The sequence below is a fragment of the Salmo trutta genome, chromosome 15 (genome assembly GCF_901001165.1).
Source record: "Salmo trutta chromosome 15, fSalTru1.1, whole genome shotgun sequence".
Classification (NCBI taxonomy): Eukaryota; Metazoa; Chordata; class Actinopteri; order Salmoniformes; family Salmonidae; genus Salmo; species Salmo trutta.
The window spans coordinates 6,569,602-6,578,941 of NC_042971.1; positions in this window are offsets into that span (position 1 = coordinate 6,569,602).

Below are 9,340 nucleotides of genomic sequence, written 5' to 3' on the forward strand. Positions count from 1 at the left end.
AAAATATATTTAGAAATGTGTTTTTTCCTGTTTTTAATTGTTGACAGCCAGTAGACACCATGTTTATATTGTAGTTGATTATGTGAAATGGAAGCTGTTTTCTTTTGGTGGTGAGCAAACTTGTCCAACAAAAATATAGGATATATTTGTTGTTTTCAGGGGGAAGGTGTTACAGGCTTTGGTTTTTCCATTTATGTTTCGAGGTTGGACTTTAGCACGTCTAGCTCGTTAGCATGTCTAGCTCGTTAGCACGTCTAGCTCGTTAGCACGTCCAGCTCGTTAGCACGTCCAGCTCGTTAGCCCGTCTAGCTCGTTAGCCCGTCTAGCTCGTTAGCACGTCTAGCTCGTTAGCCCGTCTAGCTCGTTAGCCCGTCTAGCTCGTTAGCACGTCTAGCTCGTTAGCACGTAGGACGCACTGATTGGTGTCACCTCGTTAGTCAGTATGTGTTACACCTGTGCTGGCTTGTCCATCTCGTTAGTGGGAAGGTGTTTCACCTGAGCTGGTCCAGGTTCTATTTAAGAGTGTCTGGCCCAGTGCTCCAGTTGTCTTGATACATGTGGAGAGTCAACACCTTTAGTTGCTCCACCTTTTTGGGTTGCTTCCTGTCTTTAAGTTTGATGTGGGTTTTTCTTTTGTTTTCCTCTTCTTGGGCAGATTTAGTGGGTCTCATGGTGGGTGTCTTTTAGGTCCCAGTTGTTGTTACTAGTCAACTTTCAGTGGACACCCCCATAGTGTCTTTCAGAACCCCTCCTAAAACCCCACCTGTTTAGTTGTGGTTGTTGTCAGTGACTCTTTGTTAGTTCCCTTTTCTATTTAAGGGACATTTCTGGTTTTCTTGCTGGGGAACGTAACAACAAACAATGTAGTAAAACATGCTGATATTTTGGGTTGGATGTTGCATCATATATGCATCAATGAATTGTTAATATTTGAATCAATGTCGTTTCCTTAGAATGCTCATTACTCTTTCAGTTATTCTTCTGTTTTTATCCTCTTATGTTTGTATAGTACATTTTTGTTAATTTTCATTTTTGTGTTTTTTTCCTGTGAAGCCATTGTGTTGCATCCATGTCTGAAATGTGCTGTATAAATAAAGCTTGATTTCATTTGAACATGACCCACCAATCAACAGACTCTTGGTCTAAGTGTAAATTCAGTATATCTACATTATGTCAAATAGTGCATGGTATGTAAGTTTATCACTTTTCAACCAATCCAGTGCATTCGTTGAAAATGAACAATATGTCAATGGATTCAACTACTGAAACAAACAAATGGATCAAACAGATCAATCCCACATTTCCAGCCTGTTGAAGGCGTGGTGGAGTGGTAAACACCACCCCCAGCTCTACCAGGGGCTTGAGGTGGTCTCCCACAGCTCTGCTCTTCCTCCCGGGGAAGGACTGCCCGTTCCATGATCTCGCCATCACGGTTGACAACTCCCTTGTGTCCTCCTCCCAGAGTGCTAAGAACCTTGGCGTGATCCTGGACAACACCCTGTCGTTCTCCACTAACATCAAGGCGGTGACCCGATCCTGTAGGTTCATGCTCTACAACATTCGCAGAGTACGACCCTGCCTCACACAGGAAGCGGCGCAGGTCCTAATCCAGGCACTTGTCATCTCCCGTCTGGATTACTGCAACTCGCTGTTGGCTGGGCTCCCTGCCTGTGCCATCAAACTCCTACAACTCATCCAGAACGCCGCAGCCCGTCTGGTGTTCAACCTTCCCAAGTTCTCTCACGTCACCCCGCTCCTCCGCTCTCTCCACTGGCTTCCAGTTGAAGCTCGCATCTGCTACAAGACCATGGTGCTTGCCTACGGAGCTGTGAGGGGAACGGCACCTCCGTACCTTCAGGCTCTGATCAGGCCCTACACCCAAACAAGGGCACTGCGTTCATCCACCTCTGGCCTGCTCGCCTCCCTACCTCTGAGGAAGCACAGTTCCCGCTCAGCCCAGTCAAAACTGTTCGCCGCTCTGGCACCCCAATGGTGGAACAAGCTCCCTCACGATGCCAGGACAGCGGAGTCAATCACCACCTTCCGGAGACACCTGAAACCCCACCTCTTTAAGGAATACCTGGGATAGGATAAAGTAATCCTTCTAACCCCCCCCCCCCCTTTAAAAGATTTAGATGCACTATTGTAAAGTGGTTGTTCTACTGGATATTATAGGTGAATGCACCAATTTGTAAGTCGCTCTGGATAAGAGCGTCTGCTAAATGACTTAAATGTAAATGTAAATGCTTATGTCATGTTCTGTGGCCTTGCTGTTCCATTTCTTGACTGCCCCTGCAACACAGAAAGAAAAACCTTTAGTTATATATCAAACACTCAAAGTTATGGATATGGAGCATCTATGGCCTCAGTTACACCTGGCACCTAAATGTGACTTCTGTCATCCGATCACTCCAAGTTGCATTTGGTTCAGATCTACCAGGATGGGCCTTTGACAGTCTGGATGCAGTCAGGCCACCAAATATGCATCAGCAATGTAAAGAGATGGGGTGAATGAGTGGGGAAAAGTACATTTTACACAAATTACCTTCATAATATCAAAGAACAAAATGTGTGTGCCTGAGGGGAAATTAACTTTCATACAGACGAAAGGGGTGAGAAATTACACCAGTATCAGTGGACAATTTGCACTAATGTAAATAAACATGGATGATGGAACATATTACCTTTTGCTTATGCGATGAACCGCTAAGGGGACATAAATATTTACCATCTAAACCATGTGTGACCTCTCACCTCTCTGGCTGTAGAAGTGTTCTTCCTAACCAGTCCCTCAACAGCTCTCTGACTGAGCTCCACACTCACTGGGTCTTCAGAGGAGAGGAAGGCTGAGGAGGGATGGAAGGATGAATGGATCAGTCACTCAATAAAGTGTAGAGCTGCTGTCTGACAAAATCACTATTTTAGTAGTTCATTAAAGTAAATAAGGCTTTATGACTGCTGAATACCAATGATCAATCATTTAGATCATGTATTTTCAGGTGGAGATACATCCTTGGGACGTCCCTAGCCCATTGAAGTTGACATTTAAAATGGTTAGAGTTAAGGTTAGGGTTTAGGGTAGGGATGTCCCAAGGACCCCAGATTGCATTGACCGTTGTGCATTCTTCTGTCTCTTTTACAAAGCAGGTGTAAAAGAAACACAGACAAGACAAGTCGGCATGCAGTGCATTATGGTCATTGTAGTTTAAAAAAATAGCATCTAATTATGCCAGTCTATATGTGGGGTTGTTAGAGAAGAATGTGATTGTCAGCCCTAACAATCCATTCTAGCACCTTATCAGGCTCTGAAAATGACTTCATTGATGTTACATCTATTCCTTCTATTCCAGAGGACAGCAGAGGAACTTCATCGATTCTACTCTTTCATCAATACAAGCAGTGAACATCTGAAATTCACCATCAACTTTGATGCACATGAAACAAGTTATCTGGACATTTTGATTTAAGAGGAATGGGGATGGCTTTAGCACAGACCTATACTGGAAGCCGACTGACAGTAATTCTCTCTTACGGGGAGTCAGCTTCCACCCTACACCCGTAAAAAAATAACAATTGTAATACTTGAGTGAAGAAAACATTTTAAAATGTAAATTTGTAATTTTAATTTTGTAAATTTAAAACAAAAACATAACTGTTTGTACTTATAGGGAACCAGATCGTGGCTACAACTAACTTACTAAGTCTCACACTGTGTTGTTACACTGGTGAGTAAAAACTCATGCTTCCTACACTTTAACTTGTTGTCTGAAGATAAAATGTACATTTTACTGAACTGCGTCCAGTCAGCAGATGGACTAGATGCCTCTTAGGCCGCCCATTGTGACTCCATCAAGAATTCAGCAGAGCAAGTTTGTATGAAGGTCTGGTTATTAAATGGGTACATAGTTCAATAGTAATATCCTCTAAAACGATCTGGTGACAAACTTTACTGCCCTGTTTCCAGTTGTCCACATGGCTGGAAGAACCTATTCAAGTAAGTAAATAATGTATTATTAGCTAACTAGCTACAGTGCAGGCTAACTCAAATGAGCTGCTAAATGAGCTATCTAGACAACTTCACATTCTGTATAGATAGATAGATAGCTAAGTGAATGAAACATCACCAGCTACCTAACTTCATATTAGCTAGCTATCTTGATGTATTTATCACTGTAAAAAACAAACTCCAAATACATTTGTAGGTAGCTAGCTAACAGCCATGGAGGAGGGTGAAAGGATAGCAGCCCCAAGTGTCAGTGAGAGAGGAGGCTATTCTGGATAGGGCAGGTTCTTTTGTGTAGTTCCTGTCCCTAGAAGTGAGGACGGAGATAATAGTAACATAATATTCAGTGTGGTGTAATTTGACTATAATGAAGTCTGTTTCTTGTGAGGTTGTCTGTCCTCAGATAAAGAGCTCTATGAAAGCCAGTCTACATATGAAGAGGTCCCAATGAAGAGCAGTGGTTCTCAGTCCTGGGGACTCAGAGGGGCACATTGTTGTTTTTGCCTTCACACTGCACAGCTGATTCAAATGATCGAGCTTCAAGTGGTATTTATGTATTCATTTGTGATGCCCTCCTTGATATGATCCTGTTATTGTCACATGCTACACATGTACATATGTGTGCCCATGCATCTATCAATCCAATGTTATCATGATTTGTTATCAGGGATATTATACTTTAGTAATCCACAATGACCTGGTGATGTAACAGTCTAATAATTACATTGTCTTACATATTCCTACAGAGACCCTGTAACTGGAGATTCCTTCAAAACGATTGCCTACAGTTACCGTGTAGGGCACTGCAAGGTTGGGTGACCAGGGTCATCTAGGACTGCCTCCTGGAGGAATTCAGGTGTGTGAAGGCTACCTGTGTCCTGCGTAACTTCATGAGGATGGACACGAGGACCAGGGGATCTGCAGCTCGCCGCCATGTGCCAGAGGAGGAGTCTGCTGCTCTGCAGGATGTTTCAAGGATGGGGTCCAACAACGCAGCAAGAGAGGCAATCCGTGTGCAGGAGATCTTCACCTCCTACTTCTTCAAAGAGGGTGTTGTTCCCTGGCAACACCATAGACGTCACTATGCACAACCAAAGGCTCTTTTAAGAGCCATTCACATTGCAATAAGAGTATTCTTCCATTTACTGAGCTATGTCAACTGCAGTTATTCAATTCACAGTTTCTCTCCCTTTGATTTCTACTTCTCAGGTGAGGGTGCTGTGTAGGTAAGGGTGTGATGTCTGTACAAAAACAAAACAGGCTATTTTAAATCACCCATATTGAAAAAATGTTGAACAATTAGACACCCTATAACCCACACCTACACACTCATGTATCAATCTGATTGATGGATTGTGTTGTGCTGTAAGCAGGTTCAAGTGTATAACTGTGGCTCCTTCCACCATCAAAGAATAGGCAAGAGGGCCAACCATGGAGAATAGTAAGACACTTCATTATTTCTATAACTACGCTATATTGTTTATCCTTGTGGGTCCGTTCATGTTTTTCAGCATAAAGTCCTCTGCAGCCACTTAGTGTGGTGTGGGCACCAGGTGAGGCCACACACAGATTCCTGTTGAACACTGTCACTTTAACTACCTTAATTTCTCAATAACAGTCTCTCTCCTTCACTTCATCCCTCTCTCCCCTTCTCCCTAAATCCTCTAGGTTATATCAGCTGTGTCGGTGAACTCCTCCTGCATCTGAACTGGCTACATAGAGGGCACAGCATGATCAGAGGTGAGAGGTCACTTGGTCAGGTCAACAGGAAGTAGTATTAAAGAGATGCTTTACATTGAAATACAGATAGAGATGCAGTAGTCCCAGAGTTAATGATCCCAGGTCAGTTTATATTATACAGGAAGTATTATTAAAGAGATGCTTTACATTGAAATACAGTTAGAGATGCAGTAGTCCCAGAGTTAATGATCCAAGGTCAGTTTATATTATACAGGAAGTATTATTAAAGAGATGCTTTACATTGAAATACAGACAGAGATACAGTAGTCCCAGAGTTAATGATCCCAGGTCAGTTTATATTATACAGGAAGTATTATTAAAGAGATGCTTTACATTGAAATACAGATATAGATGCAGTAGTCCCAGAGTTAATGATCCCAGGTCAGTTTTTTATTTCACCTCCTGATTGATGACTAACAATGTTAGAATAAAAAACACAAGGTTTAAACATGCTCTCTCTCGCCGTCTGTCTCTCGTCTGCAGATATGTTTTGATGTGAGAGGATGCCAACCCCCAGTCCCATCATCACCACCTCACCTGCTTTTAAGAACCTTTGTGCCGACGAGAGACACTATTATGTGATTGTGATGAACTGAGAGAATATTTATGTAGCACTGTGATTCATTAATCATGTGCTGCCTTCCCTGCTCCTATGTGCTTACCTCTTTCCCTTTCTGTCTTTTACACCTCTCTCACCACCTTTTCTTTCTTCCTCTGTTTTTATAATGCACAACAGATGTGCATTGAAGGACAGATTAAACTTGTATTTATAACACTTGGTTAATGAGCTTTTCAATAAAGCGTTTCACATTCTCTACTGGTTGAAATGAAGTGTAATGTGATGAAATACTCCACCTATCCTGTGTTTATCAGATCAATGCAGATGAAGGGCATTAGATGTTGAGATGAACCAGTGTTAGAGTATTTACATGATGCATAGGAAGTGTAGTGTTCTGTTTTTTAACATTATATTTATGTATATTTGAATTAACTAGTTAAATCCTGTTTCTAGTCTATTAGTTACAATGTGTAACCATTGATGTCCCAGGACCAAGATTGGTAAACACTTTTGAAGTGTATAATTGTAATACATACATGCAGACACAGCGTCATTCAAAGACTGGAATTTGATACTCCTGGTATTGGATATGACTGAAAAATAATCTTGAAGACATTCATACCTAAACTGCACCTTTATTTGCCAAGGTAGAGTACATGATCAGTGAATATATTAAATGTACAGGCTACAATGTGGGGATCTCATGCATGGTAATAACTACATGTATATACGACTTGCATCCTTGGCACAACATGATATTATATTCTACTCAATCCATAGGCTTCATTAATGTCATTCAGGCTGTTTTGAAGTTGATACAACTGGCTATGATAGCTGAGGTTCATAGGTTCTGAACTAATATGTATACCAAACGTTTGGGTCCATACACAGATCGGCTAGATAGCTAGCTACTCATCCATAGACATACAGGTATTATAATCATCCACTGCACAATAAGCAAGAACATAGCTAGCTACGTTATTTCATCTATCTGCATGGCAAATATCAGCAAGGCAAGCTTACACAATTGTACATTCAATTTGCAGTGAATTCTTCAGCTGGCTAGATTCTATACATCCACTGTTTCACAAAACGACAGCCTGGTTTGCTGGTTATTTCAGGAGTCCCTAAAACAAGCAGAATTACAATTTCATACTCATGTCACAACACCCATAAAGCTAGCCAGCTAACTAACATTCCTGTCAACAGCACATGTTTCTGCATGATTTGTTATGAAGTTATAATCCCTTACATTTGCTTCCATCCTAGTATTTCTGTCCGCCATCTTTGATCCAGTTCAGTTCTGTGTAGGGGTACCCCTCTCTCCTAGTATTTCTGTCCTCCATCTTTGATCCAGTTCAGTTCTGTGTTGGGGTACCCCTCTCTCCTAGTATTTCTGTCCGCCATCTTTGATCCAGTTCAGTTCTGTGTAGGGGTACCCCTCTCTCCTAGTATTTCTGTCCTCCATCTTTGATCCAGTTCAGTTCTGTGTAGGGGTACCCCTCTCTCCTAGTATTTCTGTCCGCCATCTTTGATCCAGTTCAGTTCTGTGTAGGGGTACCCCTCTCTCCTAGTATTTCTGTCCTCCATCTTTGATCCAGTTCAGTTCTGTGTAGGGGTACCCCTCTCTCCTAGTATTTCTGTCCGCCATCTTTGCTGAAGAAAGTCTATCAGTCACTAGTGCAGCAGCAGCCTCCCCCGGTCCTAGTGCCGCCCGGTAAGAAGTTTAAGATGCGATGGAACGGTTGACGAAAAAAAGAAATCACAGAAAATATATATTGACTGATATTGATTTATTTAAGGGGGGCTAATGAATATTTTAGGCCTAGCGACGTCCCTGATTCCTACCCTTTAACTTTTTGTCTGAAAATTAAATGTACATTTTACTCAACTGCGTTACCCACTCCAGTCAGCAGATGGCGGTCTGGGAATTTAAGGTAATACTGTTAGTGTGACGTATAATCTAGTGGACGAAACGCTTCTTTCAACAGCAGCTACAGTTATTCAGCCACCTCGGTAGCTTGCTAGACAAAATAGCCAAAACAATAAAGCTCTTTAGACGCTTTAGTGTATATTAGCCACAGTGTTTTAAACCCACTTCTGTCGTCTAGGTAAATATCCGATTTCATTTCATATTTACGGTGTTGTTGTTATTTGTTAGCTAGCGGGCTGGTTAAGTTAGCATTAGCCTAGCTAGCTAACATCTCCGACCATGCGGTTACTGAGCTACTCTCCTGCTAAAGAAGAGAACATCACAGTAAAACAAGAAGTAGAGGGTGAGGCCGTTACTGTGAAAGAAGAAAAATACGCGTTCAGAGTGAAAGAGGAGGAGAATGTTACAGTAAAAGGAGTGGAGGATGCAGTTTATGGAGTGAAAGATGAGGAGGAGGAGATCACTGTTACATCGATAAAAGAGGAGGAGGAGGAAGAAGAGGAGGAAACTGGATATCTGGGCCCGATTTCCCAAAAGCATCTTAAGGCATCCAACGGTGAACTTAGCCGTGAGATGGTTTTGAGAAACCGTTCCCTGATTAACACTAGTAAGTACTGCCTTAAAAACAGAGGCACAAACTCAGCAGTTGTTGAACTGATGAGTGGTGTTAAAGCGGAAATCTGCAATAGCTACATCCATATTGTGACTTTAAATTTATTTATTTATAGCCATTGATTCTTGAAGAATATAACACACGTCTCATGAGCTTAGTTCAACTGTTGTACCCCATCAGAACCCCAAATAAGCTTTTTTTACTCCAATGTCTAGAAACAATGTAAATCAACACTGTATCAACATGGTTAAAACTATAATGTTGATATCATGGATGGTCAGTCCTTGCATCCATAGGTCAATCCATAGGTAATAATCATCTTATTACCAAAATAGTGGTGGAATGACAGATTTGTTATTGTTTGAACTGCAGATTGGTTTGTTGTGTGGGTTTTTTAAACAGCAACAAAATGGCTGCCCAGAGACTTGGTTTGGTAAACAGCTGAGGGATGGGGGAAGGAGAAATGTAACCACTCTCAAATTCTTAGAGAAA